Source organism: Dendropsophus ebraccatus, chromosome 7 (assembly GCF_027789765.1).
Source record: "Dendropsophus ebraccatus isolate aDenEbr1 chromosome 7, aDenEbr1.pat, whole genome shotgun sequence".
In the NCBI taxonomy this organism is placed as follows: Eukaryota; Metazoa; Chordata; class Amphibia; order Anura; family Hylidae; genus Dendropsophus; species Dendropsophus ebraccatus.
In genome coordinates, this window is record NC_091460.1 from 77,865,706 (window position 1) to 77,892,254 (window position 26,549).

General features: G+C 35.4%; 23 non-coding genes across 23 annotated transcripts; all 23 read right to left on the reverse strand.

Annotated features, from left to right (window-relative positions):
* Nucleotides 1–804: 804 nt before the first annotated feature.
* Nucleotides 805–876, reverse strand: TRNAC-GCA (transfer RNA cysteine (anticodon GCA)). Its single transcript has one exon. It is a non-coding gene; the product is annotated as a tRNA-Cys (tRNA).
* Nucleotides 877–1,131: 255 nt separating this feature from the next.
* On the reverse strand, nucleotides 1,132–1,203 carry TRNAC-GCA (transfer RNA cysteine (anticodon GCA)). The gene has a single exon. It is a non-coding gene; the product is annotated as a tRNA-Cys (tRNA).
* Nucleotides 1,204–1,844: 641 nt separating this feature from the next.
* On the reverse strand, nucleotides 1,845–1,916 carry TRNAC-GCA (transfer RNA cysteine (anticodon GCA)). Its single transcript has one exon. It is a non-coding gene; the product is annotated as a tRNA-Cys (tRNA).
* A 582-nt stretch (nucleotides 1,917–2,498) lies between these two features.
* Nucleotides 2,499–2,570, reverse strand: TRNAC-GCA (transfer RNA cysteine (anticodon GCA)). Its single transcript has one exon. It is a non-coding gene; the product is annotated as a tRNA-Cys (tRNA).
* A 969-nt stretch (nucleotides 2,571–3,539) lies between these two features.
* TRNAC-GCA (transfer RNA cysteine (anticodon GCA)) lies at nucleotides 3,540–3,611 on the reverse strand. Its single transcript has one exon. It is a non-coding gene; the product is annotated as a tRNA-Cys (tRNA).
* Nucleotides 3,612–4,252: 641 nt separating this feature from the next.
* On the reverse strand, nucleotides 4,253–4,324 carry TRNAC-GCA (transfer RNA cysteine (anticodon GCA)). The gene has a single exon. It is a non-coding gene; the product is annotated as a tRNA-Cys (tRNA).
* Nucleotides 4,325–5,620: 1,296 nt separating this feature from the next.
* Nucleotides 5,621–5,692, reverse strand: TRNAC-GCA (transfer RNA cysteine (anticodon GCA)). Its single transcript has one exon. It is a non-coding gene; the product is annotated as a tRNA-Cys (tRNA).
* Nucleotides 5,693–5,947: 255 nt separating this feature from the next.
* Nucleotides 5,948–6,019, reverse strand: TRNAC-GCA (transfer RNA cysteine (anticodon GCA)). Its single transcript has one exon. It is a non-coding gene; the product is annotated as a tRNA-Cys (tRNA).
* Nucleotides 6,020–6,987: 968 nt separating this feature from the next.
* On the reverse strand, nucleotides 6,988–7,059 carry TRNAC-GCA (transfer RNA cysteine (anticodon GCA)). The gene has a single exon. It is a non-coding gene; the product is annotated as a tRNA-Cys (tRNA).
* A 640-nt stretch (nucleotides 7,060–7,699) lies between these two features.
* On the reverse strand, nucleotides 7,700–7,771 carry TRNAC-GCA (transfer RNA cysteine (anticodon GCA)). The gene has a single exon. It is a non-coding gene; the product is annotated as a tRNA-Cys (tRNA).
* A 1,295-nt stretch (nucleotides 7,772–9,066) lies between these two features.
* Nucleotides 9,067–9,138, reverse strand: TRNAC-GCA (transfer RNA cysteine (anticodon GCA)). The gene has a single exon. It is a non-coding gene; the product is annotated as a tRNA-Cys (tRNA).
* Nucleotides 9,139–9,720: 582 nt separating this feature from the next.
* TRNAC-GCA (transfer RNA cysteine (anticodon GCA)) lies at nucleotides 9,721–9,792 on the reverse strand. The gene has a single exon. It is a non-coding gene; the product is annotated as a tRNA-Cys (tRNA).
* Nucleotides 9,793–10,761: 969 nt separating this feature from the next.
* TRNAC-GCA (transfer RNA cysteine (anticodon GCA)) lies at nucleotides 10,762–10,833 on the reverse strand. The gene has a single exon. It is a non-coding gene; the product is annotated as a tRNA-Cys (tRNA).
* A 1,678-nt stretch (nucleotides 10,834–12,511) lies between these two features.
* On the reverse strand, nucleotides 12,512–12,583 carry TRNAC-GCA (transfer RNA cysteine (anticodon GCA)). The gene has a single exon. It is a non-coding gene; the product is annotated as a tRNA-Cys (tRNA).
* A 968-nt stretch (nucleotides 12,584–13,551) lies between these two features.
* Nucleotides 13,552–13,623, reverse strand: TRNAC-GCA (transfer RNA cysteine (anticodon GCA)). Its single transcript has one exon. It is a non-coding gene; the product is annotated as a tRNA-Cys (tRNA).
* Nucleotides 13,624–13,878: 255 nt separating this feature from the next.
* Nucleotides 13,879–13,950, reverse strand: TRNAC-GCA (transfer RNA cysteine (anticodon GCA)). The gene has a single exon. It is a non-coding gene; the product is annotated as a tRNA-Cys (tRNA).
* A 2,006-nt stretch (nucleotides 13,951–15,956) lies between these two features.
* Nucleotides 15,957–16,028, reverse strand: TRNAC-GCA (transfer RNA cysteine (anticodon GCA)). The gene has a single exon. It is a non-coding gene; the product is annotated as a tRNA-Cys (tRNA).
* Nucleotides 16,029–18,364: 2,336 nt separating this feature from the next.
* On the reverse strand, nucleotides 18,365–18,436 carry TRNAC-GCA (transfer RNA cysteine (anticodon GCA)). Its single transcript has one exon. It is a non-coding gene; the product is annotated as a tRNA-Cys (tRNA).
* A 2,335-nt stretch (nucleotides 18,437–20,771) lies between these two features.
* Nucleotides 20,772–20,843, reverse strand: TRNAC-GCA (transfer RNA cysteine (anticodon GCA)). The gene has a single exon. It is a non-coding gene; the product is annotated as a tRNA-Cys (tRNA).
* Nucleotides 20,844–22,852: 2,009 nt separating this feature from the next.
* Nucleotides 22,853–22,924, reverse strand: TRNAC-GCA (transfer RNA cysteine (anticodon GCA)). The gene has a single exon. It is a non-coding gene; the product is annotated as a tRNA-Cys (tRNA).
* Nucleotides 22,925–23,892: 968 nt separating this feature from the next.
* Nucleotides 23,893–23,964, reverse strand: TRNAC-GCA (transfer RNA cysteine (anticodon GCA)). The gene has a single exon. It is a non-coding gene; the product is annotated as a tRNA-Cys (tRNA).
* Nucleotides 23,965–24,605: 641 nt separating this feature from the next.
* TRNAC-GCA (transfer RNA cysteine (anticodon GCA)) lies at nucleotides 24,606–24,677 on the reverse strand. The gene has a single exon. It is a non-coding gene; the product is annotated as a tRNA-Cys (tRNA).
* A 1,347-nt stretch (nucleotides 24,678–26,024) lies between these two features.
* On the reverse strand, nucleotides 26,025–26,096 carry TRNAC-GCA (transfer RNA cysteine (anticodon GCA)). Its single transcript has one exon. It is a non-coding gene; the product is annotated as a tRNA-Cys (tRNA).
* Nucleotides 26,097–26,549: the final 453 nt, after the last annotated feature.

The following is a 26,549-nucleotide window of genomic DNA, read 5'->3' on the forward strand; positions in this document are numbered from 1 at the left end:
GGTTTTAAAAATCGTTCAATTTTTTGAATGTTTTTTGGCTGAACTTTTTCTGTTTTAGAGCTGATATAATTTCTGCGGTTCTATCATCCTAAAATCAGCGGAAAATAAAGAACATGTTAAATATGTTAACGGCTGTCAAATTGACAGAGGAGTTTTCCTATTTTGTGTGGACTAATGGAGATTTTCCATTGAAAACGATGGAACTCATTATTATGACTTAATATGCCGATTACTAGTATCCACTTAAGAGCTTGGCTAATTTTTGTCCGATGACCTCTAGATGTGCATTCGCTTAACAGGTTATAACGCATGTCTTCCTGCGAAAACAAGATTTTCCACTGGCAACCATGGAACTCAGTATTATCATAGAGTAAATATCGATTTGTGGTAACCTCTCAGCTAATTTACGCCCAATCACCTTTGAATTTCCAGCCGCTAAACAGATGATAAAGTACGTCTTTATTGAAAATTAAGGCAAGGGGGCACTCGGATTTGAACCAAGGACCTCTTGATCTGCAGTCAAATGCTCTACCACTGAGTTATACCCCCAAACGAGCGCCTTTTGGGAGTGTTTCCCCAAGCAGACCTAGCATTCTATATATTTTCAAAAATGAGTTTCTTTACACACTGGATATTTGTTCAATCATGTTTGGTAGCTGCAAAAAAGAATCAACCATTTAATTATTTATTTTATAAGAAGTGTTTTTCAAATTGGTTTAAACACCTGTCCATTTTTTGTAATTTTTTTTGAATTTCTAGTAACTAATCAAATGATAAAGTATTTCTTTATTGAAAAGAAGGGCAAAGGGGCACTCGGATTTGAACCAAGGACCTCTTGATCTGCAGTCAAATGCTCTACCACTGAGCTATACCCCCAAATGAGCGCCTTTTCGGAGTGTTTCCCCAAGCAGACCTAGCATCCTATATATTTTCAAAAATGAGTTTCTTTACACACTGGATATTTGTTCAATCATGTTTGGTAGCTGCAAAAAAGAATCAACCGTTTAATTATTTATTTTATAAGAAGTGTTTTTCAAATTGGTTTATAAACCTGTCCATTTTTTGTAATTTTATTTGAATTTCTAGTAACTAATCAAATGATAAAGTATTTCTTTATTGAAAAGAAGGGCAAGGGGGCACTCGGATTTAAACCAAGGACCTCTTGATCTGCAGTCAAATGCTCTACCACTGAGCTATGCCCCCAAATGAGCGCCTTTTCAGAATGCTTCCCTGGGCAGACCTAGAACACTAAGTTTTTTCCAAAATGACTTTTTTTTTCACACACTGGATATTTGTTCAATCATGTTTGGTAGCTGTAAAAAAATAATCAATGCTTTGTTTTTCTTTAAAGCAATGTTACTAATATTGGTTTTAAAAATCGTTCAATTTTTTGAATGTTTTTTGGCTGAACTTTTTCTGTTTTAGAGCTGATATAATTTCTGCGGTTCTATCATCCTAAAATCAGCGGAAAATAAAGAACATGTTAAATATGTTAACGGCTGTCAAATTGACAGAGGAGTTTTCCTATTTTGTGTGGACTAATGGAGATTTTCCATTGAAAACGATGGAACTCATTATTATGACTTAATATGCCGATTACTAGTATCCACTTAAGAGCTTGGCTAATTTATGTCCGATGACCTCTAGATGTGCATTCGCTTAACAGGTTATAACGCATGTCTTCCTGCGAAAACAAGATTTTCCACTGGCAACCATGGAACTCAGTATTATCATAGAGTAAATATCGATTTGTGGTAACCTCTCAGCTAATTTACGCCCAATCACCTTTGAATTTCCAGCCGCTAAACGGATGATAAAGTACGTCTTTATTGAAAATTAAGGCAAGGGGGCACTCGGATTTGAACCAAGGACCTCTTGATCTGCAGTCAAATGCTCTACCACTGAGCTATACCCCCAAACGAGCGCCTTTTGGGAGTGTTTCCCCAAGCAGACCTAGCATTCTATATATTTTCAAAAATGAGTTTCTTTACACACTGGATATTTGTTCAATCATGTTTGGTAGCTGCAAAAAAGAATCAACCATTTAATTATTTATTTTATAAGAAGTGTTTTTCAAATTGGTTTAAACACCTGTCCATTTTTGGTAATTTTTTTTGAATTTCTAGTAACTAATCAAATGATAAAGTATTTCTTTATTGAAAAGAAGGGCAAAGGGGCACTCGGATTTGAACCAAGGACCTCTTGATCTGCAGTCAAATGCTCTACCACTGAGCTATACCCCCAAATGAGCGCCTTTTGGGAGTGTTTCCCCAAGCAGACCTAGCATCCTATATATTTTCAAAAATGAGTTTCTTTACACACTGGATATTTGTTCAATCATGTTTGGTAGCTGCAAAAAAGAATCAACCATTTAATTATTTATTTTATAAGAAGTGTTTTTCAAATTGGTTTAAAAACCTGTCCATTTTTTGTAATTTTTTTTGAATTTCTAGTAACTAATCAAATGATAAAGTATTTATTTATTGAAAAGAAGGGCAAGGGGGCACTCGGATTTGAACCAAGGACCTCTTGATCTGCAGTCAAATGCTCTACCACTGAGCTATACCCCCAAACGAGCGCCTTTTTGGAGTGCTTCCCTGGGCAGACCTAGAACACTAAGTTTTTTCCAAAATGACTTTTTTTTTCACACACTGGATATTTGTTCAATCATGTTTGGTAGCTGTAAAAAAATAATCAATGCTTTGTTTTTCTTTAAAGCAATGTTACTAATATTGGTTTTAAAAATCGTCCAATTTTTTGAATTTTTTTTGGCTGAACTTTTTCTGTTTTAGAGCTGATATAATTTCTGCGGTTCTATCATCCTAAAATCAGCGGAAAATAAAGAACATGTTAAATATGTTAACGGCTATCAAATTGACAGAGAGGTTTTCCTATTTTGTGTGGACTAATGGAGATTTTCCATTGAAAACGATGGAACTCATTATTATGACTTAATATGCCGATTACTGGTATCCACTTAAGAGCTTGGCTAATTTTTGTCCGATGACCTCTAGATGTGCATTCGCTTAACAGGTTATAACGCATGTCTTCCTGCGAAAACAAGATTTTCCACTGGCAACCATGGAACTCAGTATTATCATAGAGTAAATATCGATTTGTGGTAACCTCTCAGCTAATTTACGCCCAATCACCTTTGAATTTCCAGCCGCTAAACGGATGATAAAGTACGACTTTATTGAAAATTAAGGCAAGGGGGCACTCAGATTTGAACCAAAGACCTCTTGATCTGCAGTCAAATGCTCTACCACTGAGCTATACCCCCAAACAAACACCTTTTGGGAGTGTTTCCCCAAGCAGACCTAGCATTCTATATATTTTCAAAAATGAGTTTCTTTACACACTGGATATTTGTTCAATCATGTTTGGTAGCTGCAAAAAAGAACCAACCATTTAATTATTTATTTTATAAGAAGTGTTTTTCAAATTGGTTTAAAAACCTGTCCATTTTTTGTAATTTTTTTTTTAATTTCTAGTAACTAATCAAATGATAAAGTATTTCTTTATTGAGAAGAAGGGCAAGGGGGCACTCGGATTTGAACCAAGGACCTCTTGATCTGCAGTCAAATGCTCTACCACTGAGCTATACCCCCAAACGAGCGCCTTTTTGGAGTGCTTCCCTGGGCAGACCTAGAACACTAAGTTTTTTCCAAAATGACTTTTTTTTTCACACACTGGATATTTGTTCAATCATGTTTGGTAGCTGTAAAAAAATAATCAATGCTTTGTTTTTCTTTAAAGCAATGTTACTAATATTGGTTTTAAAAATCGTCCAATTTTTTGAATTTTTTTTGGCTGAACTTTTTCTGTTTTAGAGCTGATATAATTTCTGCGGTTCTATCATCCTAAAATCAGCGGAAAATAAAGAACATGTTAAATATGTTAACGGCTGTCAAATTGACAGAGGAGTTTTCCTATTTTGTGTGGACTAATGGAGATTTTCCATTGAAAACGATGGAACTCATTATTATGACTTAATATGCCGATTACTGGTATCCACTTAAGAGCTTGGCTAATTTTTGTCCGATGACCTCTAGATGTGCATTCGCTTAACAGGTTATAACGCATGTCTTCCTGCGAAAACAAGATTTTCCACTGGCAACCATGGAACTCAGTATTATCATAGAGTGAATATCGATTTGTGGTAACCTCTCAGCTAATTTACGCCCAATCACCTTTGAATTTCCAGCCGCTAAACGGATGATAAAGTACGTCTTTATTGAAAATTAAGGCAAGGGGGCACTCGGATTTGAACCAAGGACCTCTTGATCTGCAGTCAAATGCTCTACCACTGAGCTATACCCCCAAACGAGCACCTTTTGGGAGTGTTTCCCCAAGCAGACCTAGCATTCTATATATTTTCAAAAATGAGTTTCTTTACACACTGGATATTTGTTCAATCATGTTTGGTAGCTGCAAAAAAGAATCAACCATTTAATTATTTATTTTATAAGAAGTGTTTTTCAAATTGGTTTAAAAACCTGTCCATTTTTTGTAATTTTTTTTTAATTTCTAGTAACTAATCAAATGATAAAGTATTTCTTTATTGAAAAGAAGGGCAAAGGGGCACTCGGATTTGAACCAAGGACCTCTTGATCTGCAGTCAAATGCTCTACCACTGAGCTATACCCCCAAACGAGCGCCTTTCGGGAGTGTTTCCCCAAGCAGACCTGGCATCCTATATATTTTCAAAAATGAGTTTCTTTACACACTGGATATTTGTTCAATCATGTTTGGTAGCTGCAAAAAAGAATCAACCATTTAATTATTTATTTTATAAGAAGTGTTTTTCAAATTGGTTTAAAAACCTGTCCATTTTTTGTAATTTTATTTGAATTTCTAGTAACTAATCAAATGATAAAGTATTTCTTTATTGAAAAGTAGGGCAAGGGGGCACTCGGATTTGAAGCAAGGACCTCTTGATCTGCAGTCAAATGCTCTACCACTGAGCTATACCCCCAAATGAGCGCCTTTTCAGAATGCTTCCCTGGGCAGACCTAGAACACTAAGTTTTTTCCAAAATGACTTTTTTTTTTCACACACTGGATATTTGTTCAATCATGTTTGGTAGCTGTAAAAAAATAATCAATGCTTTGTTTTTCTTTAAAGCAATGTTACTAATATTGGTTTTAAAAATCGTTCAATTTTTTTAATGTTTTTTGGCTGAACTTTTTCTGTTTTAGAGCTGATATAATTTCTGCGGTTCTATCATCCTAAAATCAGCGGAAAATAAAGAACATGTTAAATATGTTAACGGCTGTCAAATTGACAGAGGAGTTTTCCTATTTTGTGTGGACTAATGGAGATTTTCCATTGAAAACGATGGAACTCATTATTATGACTTAATATGCCGATTACTAGTATCCACTTAAGAGCTTGGCTAATTTTTGTCCGATGACCTCTAGATGTGCATTCGCTTAACAGGTTATAACGCATGTCTTCCTGCGAAAACAAGATTTTCCACTGGCAACCATGGAACTCAGTATTATCATAGAGTAAATATCGATTTGTGGTAACCTCTCAGCTAATTTACGCCCAATCACCTTTGAATTTCCAGCCGCTAAACAGATGATAAAGTACGTCTTTATTGAAAATTAAGGCAAGGGGGCACTCGGATTTGAACCAAGGACCTCTTGATCTGCAGTCAAATGCTCTACCACTGAGCTATACCCCCAAACGAGCGCCTTTTGGGAGTGTTTCCCCAAGCAGACCTAGCATTCTATATATTTTCAAAAATGAGTTTCTTTACACACTGGATATTTGTTCAATCATGTTTGGTAGCTGCAAAAAAGAATCAACCATTTAATTATTTATTTTATAAGAAGTGTTTTTCAAATTGGTTTAAACACCTGTCCATTTTTTGTAATTTTTTTTGAATTTCTAGTAACTAATCAAATGATAAAGTATTTATTTATTGAAAAGAAGGGCAAGGGGGCACTCGGATTTGAACCAAGGACCTCTTGATCTGCAGTCAAATGCTCTACCACTGAGCTATACCCCCAAACGAGCGCCTTTTTGGAGTGCTTCCCTGGGCAGACCTAGAACACTAAGTTTTTTCCAAAATGACTTTTTTTTTCACACACTGGATATTTGTTCAATCATGTTTGGTAGCTGTAAAAAAATAATCAATGCTTTGTTTTTCTTTAAAGCAATGTTACTAATATTGGTTTTAAAAATCGTCCAATTTTTTGAATTTTTTTTGGCTGAACTTTTTCTGTTTTAGAGCTGATATAATTTCTGCGGTTCTATCATCCTAAAATCAGCGGAAAATAAAGAACATGTTAAATATGTTAACGGCTATCAAATTGACAGAGGGGTTTTCCTATTTTGTGTGGACTAATGGAGATTTTCCATTGAAAACGATGGAACTCATTATTATGACTTAATATGCCGATTACTGGTATCCACTTAAGAGCTTGGCTAATTTTTGTCCGATGACCTCTAGATGTGCATTCGCTTAACAGGTTATAACGCATGTCTTCCTGCGAAAACAAGATTTTCCACTGGCAACCATGGAACTCAGTATTATCATAGAGTAAATATCGATTTGTGGTAACCTCTCAGCTAATTTACGCCCAATCACCTTTGAATTTCCAGCCGCTAAACGGATGATAAAGTACGACTTTATTGAAAATTAAGGCAAGGGGGCACTCAGATTTGAACCAAAGACCTCTTGATCTGCAGTCAAATGCTCTACCACTGAGCTATACCCCCAAACAAACACCTTTTGGGAGTGTTTCCCCAAGCAGACCTAGCATTCTAAATATTTTCAAAAATGAGTTTCTTTACACACTGGATATTTGTTCAATCATGTTTGGTAGCTGCAAAAAAGAACCAACCATTTAATTATTTATTTTATAAGAAGTGTTTTTCAAATTGGTTTAAAAACCTGTCCATTTTTTGTAATTTTTTTTTAATTTCTAGTAACTAATCAAATGATAAAGTATTTCTTTATTGAGAAGAAGGGCAAGGGGGCACTCGGATTTGAACCAAGGACCTCTTGATCTGCAGTCAAATGCTCTACCACTGAGCTATACCCCCAAACGAGCGCCTTTTTGGAGTGCTTCCCTGGGCAGACCTAGAACACTAAGTTTTTCCAAAATGACTTTTTTTTTCACACACTGGATATTTGTTCAATCATGTTTGGTAGCTGTAAAAAAATAATCAATGCTTTGTTTTTCTTTAAAGCAATGTTACTAATATTGGTTTTAAAAATCGTCCAATTTTTTGAATTTTTTTTGGCTGAACTTTTTCTGTTTTAGAGCTGATATAATTTCTGCGGTTCTATCATCCTAAAATCAGCGGAAAATAAAGAACATGTTAAATATGTTAACGGCTGTCAAATTGACAGAGGAGTTTTCCTATTTTGTGTGGACTAATGGAGATTTTCCATTGAAAACGATGGAACTCATTATTATGACTTAATATGCCGATTACTGGTATCCACTTAAGAGCTTGGCTAATTTTTGTCCGATGACCTCTAGATGTGCATTCGCTTAACAGGTTATAACGCATGTCTTCCTGCGAAAACAAGATTTTCCACTGGCAACCATGGAACTCAGTATTATCATAGAGTGAATATCGATTTGTGGTAACCTCTCAGCTAATTTACGCCCAATCACCTTTGAATTTCCAGCCGCTAAACGGATGATAAAGTACGTCTTTATTGAAAATTAAGGCAAGGGGGCACTCGGATTTGAACCAAGGACCTCTTGATCTGCAGTCAAATGCTCTACCACTGAGCTATACCCCCAAACGAGCACCTTTTGGGAGTGTTTCCCCAAGCAGACCTAGCATTCTATATATTTTAAAAAATGAGTTTCTTTACACACTGGATATTTGTTCAATCATGTTTGGTAGCTGCAAAAAAGAATCAACCATTTAATTATTTATTTTATAAGAAGTGTTTTTCAAATTGGTTTAAAAACCTGTCCATTTTTTGTAATTTTTTTTTAATTTCTAGTAACTAATCAAATGATAAAGTATTTCTTTATTGAAAAGAAGGGCAAAGGGGCACTCGGATTTGAACCAAGGACCTCTTGATCTGCAGTCAAATGCTCTACCACTGAGCTATACCCCCAAACGAGCGCCTTTCGGGAGTGTTTCCCCAAGCAGACCTGGCATCCTATATATTTTCAAAAATGAGTTTCTTTACACACTGGATATTTGTTCAATCATGTTTGGTAGCTGCAAAAAAGAATCAACCATTTAATTATTTATTTTATAAGAAGTGTTTTTCAAATTGGTTTAAAAACCTGTCCATTTTTTGTAATTTTATTTGAATTTCTAGTAACTAATCAAATGATAAAGTATTTCTTTATTGAAAAGTAGGGCAAGGGGGCACTCGGATTTGAAGCAAGGACCTCTTGATCTGCAGTCAAATGCTCTACCACTGAGCTATACCCCCAAATGAGCGCCTTTTCAGAATGCTTCCCTGGGCAGACCTAGAACACTAAGTTTTTTCCAAAATGACTTTTTTTTTCACACACTGGATATTTGTTCAATCATGTTTGGTAGCTGTAAAAAAATAATCAATGCTTTGTTTTTCTTTAAAGCAATGTTACTAATATTGGTTTTAAAAATCGTTCAATTTTTTGAATGTTTTTTGGCTGAACTTTTTCTGTTTTAGAGCTGATATAATTTCTGCGGTTCTATCATCCTAAAATCAGCGGAAAATAAAGAACATGTTAAATATGTTAACGGCTGTCAAATTGACAGAGGAGTTTTCCTATTTTGTGTGGACTAATGGAGATTTTCCATTGAAAACGATGGAACTCATTATTATGACTTAATATGCCGATTACTAGTATCCACTTAAGAGCTTGGCTAATTTTTGTCCGATGACCTCTAGATGTGCATTCGCTTAACAGGTTATAACGCATGTCTTCCTGCGAAAACAAGATTTTCCACTGGCAACCATGGAACTCAGTATTATCATAGAGTAAATATCGATTTGTGGTAACCTCTCAGCTAATTTACGCCCAATCACCTTTGAATTTCCAGCCGCTAAACAGATGATAAAGTACGTCTTTATTGAAAATTAAGGCAAGGGGGCACTCGGATTTGAACCAAGGACCTCTTGATCTGCAGTCAAATGCTCTACCACTGAGCTATACCCCCAAACGAGCGCCTTTTGGGAGTGTTTCCCCAAGCAGACCTAGCATTCTATATATTTTCAAAAATGAGTTTCTTTACACACTGGATATTTGTTCAATCATGTTTGGTAGCTGCAAAAAAGAATCAACCATTTAATTATTTATTTTATAAGAAGTGTTTTTCAAATTGGTTTAAACACCTGTCCATTTTTTGTAATTTTTTTTGAATTTCTAGTAACTAATCAAATGATAAAGTATTTCTTTATTGAAAAGAAGGGCAAAGGGGCACTCGGATTTGAACCAAGGACCTCTTGATCTGCAGTCAAATGCTCTACCACTGAGCTATACCCCCAAATGAGCGCCTTTTGGGAGTGTTTCCCCAAGCAGACCTAGCATCCTATATATTTTCAAAAATGAGTTTCTTTACACACTGGATATTTGTTCAATCATGTTTGGTAGCTGCAAAAAAGAATCAACCGTTTAATTATTTATTTTATAAGAAGTGTTTTTCAAATTGGTTTATAAACCTGTCCATTTTTTGTAATTTTATTTGAATTTCTAGTAACTAATCAAATGATAAAGTATTTCTTTATTGAAAAGAAGGGCAAGGGGGCACTCGGATTTAAACCAAGGACCTCTTGATCTGCAGTCAAATGCTCTACCACTGAGCTATGCCCCCAAATGAGCGCCTTTTCAGAATGCTTCCCTGGGCAGACCTAGAACACTAAGTTTTTTCCAAAATGACTTTTTTTTTCACACACTGGATATTTGTTCAATCATGTTTGGTAGCTGTAAAAAAATAATCAATGCTTTGTTTTTCTTTAAAGCAATGTTACTAATATTGGTTTTAAAAATCGTCCAATTTTTTGAATTTTTTTTGGCTGAACTTTTTCTGTTTTAGAGCTGATATAATTTCTGCGGTTCTATCATCCTAAAATCAGCGGAAAATAAAGAACATGTTAAATATGTTAACGGCTGTCAAATTGACAGAGGGGTTTTCCTATTTTGTGTGGACTAATGGAGATTTTCCATTGAAAACGATGGAACTCATTATTATGACTTAATATGCCGATTACTGGTATCCACTTAAGAGCTTGGCTAATTTTTGTCCGATGACCTCTAGATGTGCATTCGCTTAACAGGTTATAACGCATGTCTTCCTGCGAAAACAAGATTTTCCACTGGCAACCATGGAACTCAGTATTATCATAGAGTAAATATCGATTTGTGGTAACCTCTCAGCTAATTTACGCCCAATCACCTTTGAATTTCCAGCCGCTAAACGGATGATAAAGTACGACTTTATTGAAAATTAAGGCAAGGGGGCACTCAGATTTGAACCAAAGACCTCTTGATCTGCAGTCAAATGCTCTACCACTGAGCTATACCCCCAAACGAGCACCTTTTGGGAGTGTTTCCCCAAGCAGACCTAGCATTCTATATATTTTCAAAAATGAGTTTCTTTACACACTGGATATTTGTTCAATCATGTTTGGTAGCTGCAAAAAAGAATCAACCATTTAATTATTTATTTTATAAGAAGTGTTTTTCAAATTGGTTTAAAAACCTGTCCATTTTTTGTAATTTTTTTTTTAATTTCTAGTAACTAATCAAATGATAAAGTATTTCTTTATTGAGAAGAAGGGCAAGGGGGCACTCGGATTTGAACCAAGGACCTCTTGATCTGCAGTCAAATGCTCTACCACTGAGCTATACCCCCAAACGAGCGCCTTTTCAGAATGCTTCCCTGGGCAGACCTAGAACACTAAGTTTTTCCAAAATGACTTTTTTTTTCACACACTGGATATTTGTTCAATCATGTTTGGTAGCTGTAAAAAAATAATCAATGCTTTGTTTTTCTTTAAAGCAATGTTACTAATATTGGTTTTAAAAATCGTCCAATTTTTTGAATTTTTTTTGGCTGAACTTTTTCTGTTTTAGAGCTGATATAATTTCTGCGGTTCTATCATCCTAAAATCAGCGGAAAATAAAGAACATGTTAAATATGTTAACGGCTGTCAAATTGACAGAGGAGTTTTCCTATTTTGTGTGGACTAATGGAGATTTTCCATTGACAACGATGGAACTCATTATTATGACTTAATATGCCGATTACTGGTATCCACTTAAGAGCTTGGCTAATTTTTGTCCGATGACCTCTAGATGTGCATTCGCTTAACAGGTTATAACGCATGTCTTCCTGCGAAAACAAGATTCTCCACTGGCAACCATGGAACTCAGTATTATCATAGAGTAAATATCGATTTGTGGTAACCTCTCAGCTAATTTACGCCCAATCACCTTTGAATTTCCAGCCGCTAAACGGGTGATAAAGTACGTCTTTATTGAAAATTAAGGCAAAGGGGCACTCGGATTTGAACCAAGGACCTCTTGATCTGCAGTCAAATGCTCTACCACTGAGCTATACCCCCAAACGAGCGCCTTTTGGGAGTGTTTCCCCAAGCAGACCTAGCATCCTATATATTTTCAAAAATGAGTTTCTTTACACACTGGATATTTGTTCAATCATGTTTGGTAGCTGCAAAAAAGAATCAACCATTTAATTATTTATTTTATAAGAAGTGTTTTTCAAATTGGTTTAAAAACCTGTCCATTTTTTGTAATTTTTTTTGAATTTCTAGTAACTAATCAAATGATAAAGTATTTCTTTATTGAAAAGTAGGGTAAGGGGGCACTCGGATTTGAACCAAGGACCTCTTGATCTGCAGTCAAATGCTCTACCACTGAGCTATACCCCAAACGAGCGCCTTTTTCGAGTGCTTCCCTGGGCAGACCTAGAACACTAAGTTTTTTCCAAAATGACTTTTTTTTTCACACACTGGATATTTGTTCAATCATGTTTAGTAGCTGTAAAAAAATAATCAATGCTTTGTTTTTCTTTAAAGCAATGTTACTAATATTGGTTTTAAAAATCGTCCAATTTTTTGAATTTTTTTTGGCTGAACTTTTTCTGTTTTAGAGCTGATATAATTTCTGCGTTCTATCATCCTAAAATCAGCGGAAAATAAAGAACATGTTAAATATGTTAACGGCTGTCAAATTGACAGAGGGGTTTTCCTATTTTGTGTGGACTAATGGAGATTTTCCATTGAAAACGATGGAACTCATTATTATGACTTAATATGCCGATTACTGGTATCCACTTAAGAGCTTGGCTAATTTTTGTCCGATGACCTTTAGATGTGCATTCGCTTAACAGGTTATAACGCATGTCTTCCTGCGAAAACAAGATTTTCCACTGGCAACCATGGAACTCAGTATTATCATAGAGTAAATATCGATTTGTGGTAACCTCTCAGCTAATTTACGCCCAATCACCTTTGAATTTCCAGCCGCTAAACGGATGATAAAGTACGTCTTTATTGAAAATTAAGGCAAGGGGGCACTCGGATTTGAACCAAGGACCTCTTGATCTGCAGTCAAATGCTCTACCACTGAGCTATACCCCCAAACGAGCACCTTTTGGGAGTGTTTCCCCAAGCAGACCTAGCATTCTATATATTTTCAAAAATGAGTTTCTTTACACACTGGATATTTGTTCAATCATGTTTGGTAGCTGCAAAAAAGAATCAACCATTTAATTATTTATTTTATAAGAAGTGTTTTTCAAATTGGTTTAAAAACCTGTCCATTTTTTGTAATTTTTTTTAAATTTCTAGTAACTAATCAAATGATAAAGAATTTCTTTATTGAAAAGAAGGGCAAGGGGGCACTCGGATTTGAACCAAGGACCTCTTGATCTGCAGTCAAATGCTCTACCTCTGAGCTATACCCCCAAACGAGCGCCTTTTTAGAGTGCTTCCCTGGGCAGACCTAGAACACTAAGTTTTTTCCAAAATGACTTTTTTTTTCACACACTGGATATTTGTTCAATCATGTTTGGTAGCTGTAAAAAAATAATCAATGCTTTGTTTTTCTTTAAAGCAATGTTACTAATATTGGTTTTAAAAATCGTCCAATTTTTTGAATTTTTTTTGGCTGAACTTTTTCTGTTTTAGAGCTGATATAATTTCTGCGGTTCTATCATCCTAAAATCAGCGGAAAATAAAGAACATGTTAAATATGTTAACGGCTGTCAAATTGACAGAGGAGTTTTCCTATTTTGTGTGGACTAATGGAGATTTTCCATTGACAACGATGGAACTCATTATTATGACTTAATATGCCGATTACTGGTATCCACTTAAGAGCTTGGCTAATTTTTGTCCGATGACCTCTAGATGTGCATTCGCTTAACAGGTTATAACGCATGTCTTCCTGCGAAAACAAGATTTTCCACTGGCAACCATGGAACTCAGTATTATCATAGAGTAAATATCGATTTGTGGTAACCTCTCAGCTAATTTACGCCCAATCACCTTTGAATTTCCAGCCGCTAAACGGATGATAAAGTACATCTTTATTGAAAATTAAGGCAAGGGGGCACTCGGATTTGAACCAAGGACCTCTTGATCTGCAGTCAAATGCTCTACCACTGAGCTATACCCCCAAACGAGTGCCTTTTGGGAGTTTTTCCTCAAGCAGACCTAGCATTCCATATATTTTCAAAAATGAGTTTCTTTACACACTGGATATTTGTTCAATCATGTTTGGTAGCTGCAAAAAAGAATCAACCATTTAATTATTTATTTTATAAGAAGTGTTTTTCAAATTGGTTTAAAAACCAGTCCATTTTTTGTAATTTTTTTTGAATTTCTAGTAACTAATCAAATGATAAAGTATTTCTTTATTGAAAAGAAGGGCAAGGGGGCACTCGGATTTGAACCAAGGACCTCTTGATCTGCAGTCAAATGCTCTACCACTGAGCTATACCCCCAAACGAGCGCCTTTTCAGGATGCTTCCCTGGGCAGACCTAGAACAATAGTTTTTTCCAAAATGACTTTTTTTTTCACACACTGGATATTTGTTCAATCATGTTTGGTAGCTGTAAAAAAATAATCAATGCTTTGTTTTTCTTTAAAGCAATGTTACTAATATTGGTTTTAAAAATCGTCCAATTTTTTGAATTTTTTTGGGCTGAACTTTTTCTGTTTTAGAGCTGATATAATTTCTGCGGTTCTATCATCCTAAAATCAGCGGAAAATAAAGAACATGTTAAATATGTTAACGGCTGTCAAATTGACAGAGGAGTTTTCCTATTTTGTGTGGACTAATGGAGATTTTCCATTGACAACGATGGAACTCATTATTATGACTTAATATGCCGATTACTGGTATCCACTTAAGAGCTTGGCTAATTTTTGTCCGATGACCTCTAGATGTGCATTCGCTTAACAGGTTATAACGCATGTCTTCCTGCGAAAACAAGATTTTCCACTGGCAACCATGGAACTCAGTATTATCATATAGTAAATATCGATTTGTGGTAACCTCTCAGCTAATTTACGCCCAATCACCTTTGAATTTCCAGCCGCTAAACGGATGATAAAGTACGTCTTTATTGAAAATTAAGGCAAGGGGGCACTCGGATTTGAACCAAGGACCTCTTGATCTGCAGTCAAATGCTCTACCACTGAACTATACCCCCAAACGAGCACCTTTTGGGAGTGTTTCCCCAAGCAGACCTAGCATTCTATATATTTTAAAAAATGAGTTTCTTTACACACTGGATATTTGTTCAATCATGTTTGGTAGCTGCAAAAAAGAATCAACCATTTAATTATTTATTTTATAAGAAGTGTTTTTCAAATTGGTTTAAAAACCTGTCCATTTTTTGTAATTTTTTTTGAATTTCTAGTAACTAATCAAATGATAAAGAATTTCTTTATTGAAAAGAAGGGCAAGGGGGCTCTCGGATTTGAACCAAGGACCTCTTGATCTGCAGTCAAATGCTCTACCACTGAGCTATACCCCCAAACGAGCGCCTTTTTGGAGTGCTTCCCTGGGCAGACCTAGAACACTAAGTTTTTTCCAAAATGACTTTTTTTTTCACACACTGGATATTTGTTCAATCATGTTTGGTAGCTGTAAAAAAATAATCAATGCTTTGTTTTTCTTTAAAGCAATGTTACTAATATTGGTTTTAAAAATCGTCCAATTTTTTGAATTTTTTTTGGCTGAACTTTTTCTGTTTTAGAGCTGATATAATTTCTGCGGTTCTATCATCCTAAAATCAGCGGAAAAAAAGAACATGTTAAATATGTTAACGGCTGTCAAATTGACAGAGGAGTTTTCCTATTTTGTGTGGACTAATGGAGATTTTCCATTGACAACGATGGAACTCATTATTATGACTTAATATGCCGATTACTGGTATCCACTTAAGAGCTTGGCTAATTTTTGTCCGATGACCTCTAGATGTGCATTCGCTTAACAGGTTATAACGCATGTCTTTCTGCGAAAACAAGATTTTCCACTGGCAACCATGGAGCTCAGTATTATCATAGAGTAAATATCGATTTGTGGTAACCTCTCAGCTAATTTACGTTCAATCACCTTTGAATTTCCAGCCGCTAAACGGATGATAAAGTACGTCTTTATTGAAAATTAAGGCAAGGGGGCACTCAGATTTGAACCAAGGACCTCTTGATCTGCAGTCAAATGCTCTACCACTGAGCTATACCCCCAAACGAGCGCCTTTTGGGAGTATTTCCCCAAGCAGACCTAGCATTCTATATATTTTCAAAAATGAGTTTCTTTACACACTGGATATTTGTTCAATCATGTTTGGTAGCTGCAAAAAAGAATCAACCATTTAATTATTTATTTTATAAGAAGTGTTTTTCAAATTGGTTTAAAAACCTGTCCATTTTTTGTAATTTTTTTTGAATTTCTAGTAACTAATCAAATGATAAAGTATTTCTTTATTGAAAAGAAGGGCAAGGGGGCACTCGGATTTGAACCAAGGACCTCTTGATCTGCAGTCAAATGCTCTACCACTGAGCTATACCCCCAAACGAGCACCTTTTTGGAGTGCTTCCCTGGGCAGACCTAGAACACCAAGTTTTTTCCAAAATGACTTTTTTTTTCACACACTGGATATTTGTTCAATCATGTTTGGTAGCTGTAAAAAAATAATCAATGCTTTGTTTTTCTTTAAAGCAATGTTACTAATATTGGTTTTAAAAATCGTCCAATTTTTTGAATTTTTTTTGGCTGAACTTTTTCTGTTTTAGAGCTGATATAATTTCTGCGGTTCTATCATCCTAAAATCAGCGGAAAATAAAGAACATGTTAAATATGTTAACGGCTGTCAAATTGACAGAGGGGTTTTCCTATATTGTGTGGACTAATGGAGATTTTCCATTGAAAACGATGGAACTCATTATTATGACTTAATATGCCGATTACTGGTATCCACTTAAGAGCTTGGCTAATTTTTGTCCGATGACCTCTAGATGTGCATTCGCTTAACAGGTTATAACGCATGTCTTCCTGCGAAAACAAGATTTTCCACTGGCAACCATGGAACTCAGTATTATCATAGAGTAAATATCGATTTGTGGTAACCTCTCAGCTAATTTACGCCCAATCACCTTTGAATTTCCAGCCGCTAAACGGATGATAAAGTACGTCTTTATTGAAAATTAAGGCAAGGGGGCACTCAGATTTGAACCAAGGACCTCTTGACCTGCAGTCAAATGCTCTACCACTGAGCTATACCCCCAAACGAGCACCTTTTGGGAGTGTTTCCCCAAGCAGACCTAGCATTCTATATATTTTCAAAAATGAGTTTCTTTACACACTGGATATTTGTTCAATCATGTTTGGTAGCTGCAAAAAAGAATCAACCATTTAATTATTTATTTTATAAGAAGTGTTTTTCAAATTGGTTTAAAAACCTGTCCATTTTTTGTAATTTTTTTTGAATTTCTAGTAACTAATCAAATGATAAAGTATTTCTTTATTGAAAAGAAGGGCAAGGGGGCACTCGGATTTGAACCAAGGACCTCTTGATCTGCAGTCAAATGCTCTACCACTGTGCTATACCCCCAAATGAGCGCCTTTTCAGAATGCTTCCCTGGGCAGACCTAGAACACTAAGTTTTTTCCAAAATGACTTTTTTTTTCACACACTAGATATTTGTTCAATCATGTTTGGTAGCTGTAAAAAAATAATCAATGCTTTGTTTTTCTTTAAAGCAATGTTACTAATATTGGTTTTAAAAATCGTTCAATTTTTTGAATCTTTTTTGGCTGAACTTTTTCTGTTTTAGAGCTGATATAATTTCTGCGGTTCTATCATCCTAAAATCAGCGGAAAATAAAGAACATGTTAAATATGTTAACGGCTGTCAAATTGACAGAGGAGTTTTCCTATTTTGTGTGGACTAATGGAGATTTTCCATTGACAACGATGGAACTCATTATTATGACTTAATATGCCGATTACTAGTATCCACTTAAGAGCTTGGCTAATTTTTGTCCGATGACCTCTAGATGTGCATTCGCTTAACAGGTTATAACGCATGTCTTCCTGCGAAAACAAGATTTTCCACTGGCAACCATGGAACTCAGTATTATCATAGAGTAAATATCGATTTGTGGTAACCTCTCAGCTAATTTACGCCCAATCACCTTTGAATTTCCAGCCGCTAAACGGATGATAAAGTACGTCTTTATTGAAAATTAAGGCAAGGGGGCACTCGGATTTGAACCAAGGACCTCTTGATGTGCAGTCAAATGCTCTACCACTGAGCTATACCCCCAAACGAGAGCCTTTTTGGAGTGTTTCCCCAAGCAGACCTAGCATTCTATATATTTTCAAAAATGAGTTTCTTTACACACTGGATATTTGTTCAATCATGTTTGGTAGCTGCAAAAAAGAATCAACCATTTAATTATTTATTTTATAAGAAGTGTTTTTCAAATTGGTTTAAACACCTGTCCATTTTTTGTAATTTTTTTTTGAATTTCTAGTAACTAATCAAATGATAAAGTATTTCTTTATTGAAAAGAAGGGCAAAGGGGCACTCGGATTTGAACCAAGAACCTCTTGATCTGCAGTCAAATGCTCTACCACTGAGCTATACCCCCAAACGAGCACCTTTTGGGAGTGTTTCCCCAAGCAGACCTAGCATCCTATATATTTTCAAAAATGAGTTTCTTTACACACTGGATATTTGTTCAATCATGTTTGGTAGCTGCAAAAAAGAATCAACCATTTAATTATTTATTTTATAAGAAGTGTTTTTCAAATTGGTTTAAAAACCTGTCCATTTTTTGTAATTTTTTTTAAATTTCTAGTAACTAATCAAATGATAAAGTATTTCTTTATTGAAGAGAAGGGCAAGGGGGCACTTGGATTTGAACCAAGGACCTCTTGATCTGCAGTCAAATGCTCTACCACTGAGCTATACCCCCAAACGAGCGCCTTTTCAGAAAGCTTCCCTGGGCAGACCTAGAACACTAAGTTTTTTCCAAAATGACTTTTTTTTTCACACACTGGATATTTGTTCAATCATGTTTGGTAGCTGTAAAAAAATAATCAATGCTTTGTTTTTCTTTAAAGCAATGTTACTAATATTGGTTTTAAAAATCGTCCAATTTTTTGAATTTTTTTTGGCTGAACTTTTTCTGTTTTAGAGCTGATATAATTTCTGCGGTTCTATCATCCTAAAATCAGCGGAAAATAAAGAACATGTTAAATATGTTAACGGCTGTCAAATTGACAGAGGAGTTTTCCTATTTTGTGTGGACTAATGGAGATTTTCCATTGACAACGATGGAACTCATTATTATGACTTAATATGCCGATTACTGGTATCCACTTAAGAGCTTGGCTAATTTTTGTCCGATGACCTCTAGATGTGCATTCGCTTAACAGGTTATAACGCATGTCTTCATGCGAAAACAAGATTTTCCACTGGCAACCATGGAACTCAGTATTATCATAGAGTAAATATCGATTTGTGGTAACCTCTCAGCTAATTTACGCCCAATCACCTTTGAATTTCCAGCCGCTAAACGGATGATAAAGTACGTCTTTATTGAAAATTAAGGCAAGGGGGCACTCGGATTTGAACCAAGGACCTCTTGATCTGCAGTCAAATGCTCTACCACTGAACTATACCCCCAAACGAGCACCTTTTGGGAGTGTTTCCCCAAGCAGACCTAGCATTCTATATATTTTAAAAAATGAGTTTCTTTACACACTGGATATTTGTTCAATCATGTTTGGTAGCTGCAAAAAAGAATCAACCATTTAATTATTAATTTTATAAGAAGTGTTTTTCAAATTGGTTTAAAAACCTGTCCATTTTTTGTAATTTTTTTTGAATTTCTAGTAACTAATCAAATGATAAAGAATTTCTTTATTGAAAAGAAGGGCAAGGGGGCTCTCGGATTTGAACCAAGGACCTCTTGATCTGCAGTCAAATGCTCTACCACTGAGCTATACCCCCAAAGGAGCGCCTTTTTAGAGTGCTTCCCTGGGCAGACCTAGAACACTAAGTTTTTTCCAAAATGACTTTTTTTTTCACACACTGGATATTTGTTCAATCATGTTTGGTAGCTGTAAAAAAATAATCAATGCTTTGTTTTTCTTTAAAGCAATGTTACTAATATTGGTTTTAAAAATCGTCCAATTTTTTGAATTTTTTTTGGCTGAACTTTTTCTGTTTTAGAGCTGATATAATTTCTGCGGTTCTATCATCCTAAAATCAGCGGAAAATAAAGAACATGTTAAATATGTTAACGGCTGTCAAATTGACAGAGGAGTTTTCCTATTTTGTGTGGACTAATGGAGATTTTCCATTGACAACGATGGAACTCATTATTATGACTTAATATGCCGATTACTGGTATCCACTTAAGAGCTTGGCTAATTTTTGTCCGATGACCTCTAGATGTGCATTCGCTTAACAGGTTATAACGCATGTCTTCCTGCGAAAACAAGATTTTCCACTGGCAACCATGGAACTCAGTATTATCATAGAGTAAATATCGATTTGTGGTAACCTCTCAGCTATATTACGCCCAATCACCTTTGAATTTCCAGCCGCTAAACGGATGATAAAGTACGTCTTTATTGAAAATTAAGGCAAGGGGGCACTCGGATTTGAACCAATTACCTCTTGATCTGCAGTCAAATGCTCTACCACTGAGCTATACCCCCAAACGAGCACCTTTTGGAAGTGTTTCCCCAAGCAGACCTAGCATTCTATATATTTTCAAAAATGAGTTTCTTTACACACTGGATATTTGTTCAATCATGTTTGGTAGCTGCAAAAAAGAATCAACCATTTAATTATTTATTTTATAAGAAGTGTTTTTCAAATTGGTTTAAAAACCTGTCCATTTTTTGTAATTTTTTTTGAATTTCTAGTAACTAATCAAATGATAAAGTATTTCTTTATTGAAAAGAAGGGCAAAGGGGCACTCGGATTTGAACCAAGGACCTCTTGATGTGCAGTCAAATGCTCTACCACTGAGCTATACCCCCAAACGAGCGCCTTTTGGGAGTGTTTCCCCAAGCAGACCTAGCATCCTATATATTTTCAAAAATGAGTTTCTTTACACACTGGATATTTGTTCAATCATGTTTGGTAGCTGCAAAAAAGAATCAACCATTTAATTATTTATTTTATAAGAAGTGTTTTTCAAATTGGTTTAAAAACCTGTCCATTTTTTGTAATTTTTTTTGAATTTCTAGTAACTAATCAAATGATAAAGTATTTCTTTATTGAAAAGAAGGGCTAGGGGGCACTCGGATTTGAACCAAGGACCTCTTGATCTGCAGTCAAATGCTCTACCACTGAGCTATACCCCCAAACGAGCGCCTTTTCAGAATGCTTCCCTGGGCAGACCTAGAACACTAAGTTTTTTTCCAAAATGACTTTTTTTTTCACACACTGGATATTTGTTCAATCATGTTTGGTAGCTGTAAAAAAATAATCAATGCTTTGTTTTTCTTTAAAGCAATGTTACTAATATTGGTTTTAAAAATCGTCCAATTTTTTGAATTTTTTTTGGCTGAACTTTTTCTGTTTTAGAGCTGATATAATTTCTGCGGTTCTATCATCCTAAAATCAGCGGAAAATAAAGAACATGTTAAATATGTTAACGGCTGTCAAATTGACAGAGGAGTTTTCCTATTTTGTGTGGACTAATGGAGATTTTCCATTGACAACGATGGAACTCATTATTATGACTTAATATGCCGATTACTGGTATCCACTTAAGAGCTTGGCTAATTTTTGTCCGATGACCTCTAGATGTGCATTCGCTTAACAGGTTATAACGCATGTCTTCCTGCGAAAACAAGATTTTCCACTGGCAACCATGGAACTCAGTATTATCATAGAGTAAATATCGATTTGTGGTAACCTCTCAGCTAATTTACGCCCAATCACCTTTGAATTTCCAGCCGCTAAACGGATGATAAAGTACGTCTTTATTGAAAATTAAGGCAAGGGGGCACTCGGATTTGAACCAATGACCTCTTGATGTGCAGTCAAATGCTCTACCACTGAGCTATACCCCCAAACGAGCGCCTTTTCAGAATGCTTCCCTGGGCAGACCTAGAACACTAAGTTTTTTCCAAAATGACTTTTTTTTTCACACACTGGATATTTGTTCAATCATGTTTGGTAGCTGTAAAAAAATAATCAATGCTTTGTTTTTCTTTAAAGCAATGTTACTAATATTGGTTTTAAAAATCGTCCAATTTTTTGAATTTTTTTTGGCTGAACTTTTTCTGTTTTAGAGCTGATATAATTTCTGCGGTTCTATCATCCTAAAATCAGCGGAAAATAAAGAACATGTTAAATATGTTAACGGCTGTCAAATTGACAGAGGAGTTTTCCTATTTTGTGTGGACTAATGGAGATTTTCCATTGACAACGATGGAACTCATTATTATGACTTAATATGCCGATTACTGGTATCCACTTAAGAGCTTGGCTAATTTTTGTCCGATGACCTCTAGATGTGCATTCGCTTAACAGGTTATAACGCATGTCTTCCTGCGAAAACAAGATTTTCCACTGGCAACCATGGAACTCAGTATTATCATAGAGTAAATATCGATTTGTGGTAACCTCTCAGCTAATTTACGCCCAATCACCTTTGAATTTCCAGCCGCTAAACGGATGATAAAGTACGTCTTTATTGAAAATTAAGGCAAGGGGGCACTCGGATTTGAACCAATGACCTCTTGATGTGCAGTCAAATGCTCTACCACTGAGCTATACCCCCAAACGAGCACCTTTTGGGAGTGTTTCCCCAAGCAGACCTAGCATTCTATATATTTTCAAAAATGAGTTTCTTTACACACTGGATATTTGTTCAATCATGTTTGGTAGCTGCAAAAAAGAATCAACCATTTAATTATTTATTTTATAAGAAGTGTTTTTCAAATTGGTTTAAAAACCTGTCCATTTTTTGTAATTTTTTTTGAATTTCTAGTAACTAATCAAATGATAAAGTATTTCTTTATTGAAAAGAAGGGCAAAGGGGCACTCGGATTTGAACCAAAGACCTCTTGATCTGCAGTCAAATGCTCTACCACTGAGCTATACCCCCAAACGAGCGCCTTTTAAGAGTGTTTCCCCAAGCAGACCTAGCATCCTATATATTTTCAAAAATGAGTTTCTTTACACACTGGATATTTGTTCAATCATGTTTGGTAGCTGCAAAAAAGAATCAACCATTTAATTATTTATTTTATAAGAAGTGTTTTTCAAATTGGTTTAAAAACCTGTCCATTTTTTGTAATTTTTTTTGAATTTCTAGTAACTAATCAAATGATAAAGTATTTCTTTATTGAAAAGAAGGGCAAGGGGGCACTCGGATTTGAACCAAGGACCTCTTGATCTGCAGTCAAATGCTCTACCACTGAGCTATACCCCCAAACGAGCGCCTTTTTGGAGTGCTTCCCTGGGCAGACCTAGAACACTAAGTTTTTTCCAAAATGACTTTTTTTTTCACACACTGGATATTTGTTCAATCATGTTTGGTAGCTGTAAAAAAATAATCAATGCTTTGTTTTTCTTTAAAGCAATGTTACTAATATTGGTTTTAAAAATCGTCCAATTTTTTGAATTTTTTTTGGCTGAAATTTTTCTGTTTTAGAGCTGATATAATTTCTGCGGTTCTATCATCCTAAAATCAGCGGAAAATAAAGAACATGTTAAATATGTTAACGGCTGTTAAATTGACAGAGGGGTTTTCCTATTTTGTGTGGACTAATGGAGATTTTCCATTGAAAACGATGGAACTCATTATTATGACTTAATATGCCGATTACTGGTATCCACTTAAGAGCTTGGCTAATTTTTGTCCGATGACCTCTAGATGTGCATTCGCTTAACAGGTTATAACGCATGTCTTCCTGCGAAAACAAGATTTTCCACTGGCAACCATGGAACTCAGTATTATCATAGAGTAAATATCGATTTGTGGTAACCTCTCAGCTAATTTACGCCCAATCACCTTTGAATTTCCAGCCGCTAAACGGATGATAAAGTACGTCTTTATTGAAAATTAAGGCAAGGGGGCACTCAGATTTGAACCAAGGACCTCTTGATCTGCAGTCAAATGCTCTACCACTGAGCTATACCCCCAAACGAGCACCTTTTGGGAGTGTTTCCCCAAGCAGACCTAGCATTCTATATATTTTCAAAAATGAGTTTCTTTACACACTGGATATTTGTTCAATCATGTTTGGTAGCTGCAAAAAAGAATCAACCATTTAATTATTTATTTTATAAGAAGTGTTTTTCAAATTGGTTTAAAAACCTGTCCATTTTTTGTAATTTTTTTTGAATTTCTAGTAACTAATCAAATGATAAAGTATTTCTTTATTGAAAAGAAGGGCAAGGGGGCACTCGGATTTGAACCAAGGACCTCTTGATCTGCAGTCAAATGCTCTACCACTGAGCTATACCCCCAAATGAGCGCCTTTTCAGAATGCTTCCCTGGGCAGACCTAGAACACTAAGTTTTTTCCAAAATGACTTTTTTTTTCACACACTGGATATTTGTTCAATCATGTTTGGTAGCTGTAAAAAAATAATCAATGCTTTGTTTTTCTTTAAAGCAATGTTACTAATATTGGTTTTAAAAATCGTTCAATTTTTTGAATGTTTTTTGGCTGAACTTTTTCTGTTTTAGAGCTGATATAATTTCTGCGGTTCTATCATCCTAAAATCAGCGGAAAATAAAGAACATGTTAAATATGTTAACGGCTGTCAAATTGACAGAGGAGTTTTCCTATTTTGTGTGGACTAATGGAGATTTTCCATTGACAACGATGGAACTCATTATTATGACTTAATATGCCGATTACTAGTATCCACTTAAGAGCTTGGCTAATTTTTGTCCGATGACCTCTAGATGTGCATTCGCTTAACAGGTTATAACGCATGTCTTCCTGCGAAAACAAGATTTTCCACTGGCAACCATGGAACTCAGTATTATCATAGAGTAAATATCGATTTGTGGTAACCTCTCAGCTAATTTACGCCCAATCACCTTTGAATTTCCAGCCGCTAAACGGATGATAAAGTACGTCTTTATTGAAAATTAAGGCAAGGGGGCACTCGGATTTGAACCAAGGACCTCTTGATCTGCAGTCAAATGCTCTACCACTGAGCTATACCCCCAAACGAGCGCCTTTTGGGAGTGTTTCCCCAAGCAGACCTAGCATTCTATATATTTTCAAAAATGAGTTTCTTTACACACTGGATATTTGTTCAATCATGTTTGGTAGCTGCAAAAAAGAATCAACCATTTAATTATTTATTTTATAAGAAGTGTTTTTCAAATTGGTTTAAACACCTGTCCATTTTTTGTAATTTTTTTTGAATTTCTAGTAACTAATCAAATGATAAAGTATTTCTTTATTGAAAAGAAGGGCAAAGGGGCACTCGGATTTGAACCAAGGACCTCTTGATCTGCAGTCAAATGCTCTACCACTGAGCTATACCCCCAAACGAGCGCCTTTTGGGAGTGTTTCCCCAAGCAGACCTAGCATCCTATATATTTTCAAAAATGAGTTTCTTTACACACTGGATATTTGTTCAATCATGTTTGGTAGCTGCAAAAAAGAATCAACCATTTAATTATTTATTTTATAAGAAGTGTTTTTCAAATTGGTTTAAAAACCTGTCCATTTTTTGTAATTTTTTTTGAATTTCTAGTAACTAATCAAATGATAAAGTATTTCTTTATTGAAAAGAAGGCCAAGGGGGCACTCTGTTTTAGAGCTGATATAATTTCTGCGGTTCTATCATCCTAAAATCAGCGGAAAATAAAGAACATGTTAAATATGTTAACGGCTGTTAAATTGACAGAGGGGTTTTCCTATTTTGTGTGGACTAATGGAGATTTTCCATTGAAAACGATGGAACTCATTATTATGACTTAATATGCCGATTACTGGTATCCACTTAAGAGCTTGGCTAATTTTTGTCCGATGACCTCTAGATGTGCATTCGCTTAACAGGTTATAACGCATGTCTTCCTGCGAAAACAAGATTTTCCACTGGCAACCATGGAACTCAGTATTATCATAGAGTAAATATCGATTTGTGGTAACCTCTCAGCTAATTTACGCCCAATCACCTTTGAATTTCCAGCCGCTAAACGGATGATAAAGTACGTCTTTATTGAAAATTAAGGCAAGGGGGCACTCAGATTTGAACCAAGGACCTCTTGATCTGCAGTCAAATGCTCTACCACTGAGCTATACCCCCAAACGAGCACCTTTTGGGAGTGTTTCCCCAAGCAGACCTAGCATTCTATATATTTTCAAAAATGAGTTTCTTTACACACTGGATATTTGTTCAATCATGTTTGGTAGCTGCAAAAAAGAATCAACCATTTAATTATTTATTTTATAAGAAGTGTTTTTCAAATTGGTTTAAAAACCTGTCCATTTTTTGTAATTTTTTTTGAATTTCTAGTAACTAATCAAATGATAAAGTATTTCTTTATTGAAAAGAAGGGCAAGGGGGCACTCGGATTTGAACCAAGGACCTCTTGATCTGCAGTCAAATGCTCTACCACTGAGCTATACCCCCAAATGAGCGCCTTTTCAGAATGCTTCCCTGGGCAGACCTAGAACACTAAGTTTTTTCCAAAATGACTTTTTTTTTCACACACTGGATATTTGTTCAATCATGTTTGGTAGCTGTAAAAAAATAATCAATGCTTTGTTTTTCTTTAAAGCAATGTTACTAATATTGGTTTTAAAAATCGTTCAATTTTTTGAATGTTTTTTGGCTGAACTTTTTCTGTTTTAGAGCTGATATAATTTCTGCGGTTCTATCATCCTAAAATCAGCGGAAAATAAAGAACATGTTAAATATGTTAACGGCTGTCAAATTGACAGAGGAGTTTTCCTATTTTGTGTGGACTAATGGAGATTTTCCATTGACAACGATGGAACTCATTATTATGACTTAATATGCCGATTACTAGTATCCACTTAAGAGCTTGGCTAATTTTTGTCCGATGACCTCTAGATGTGCATT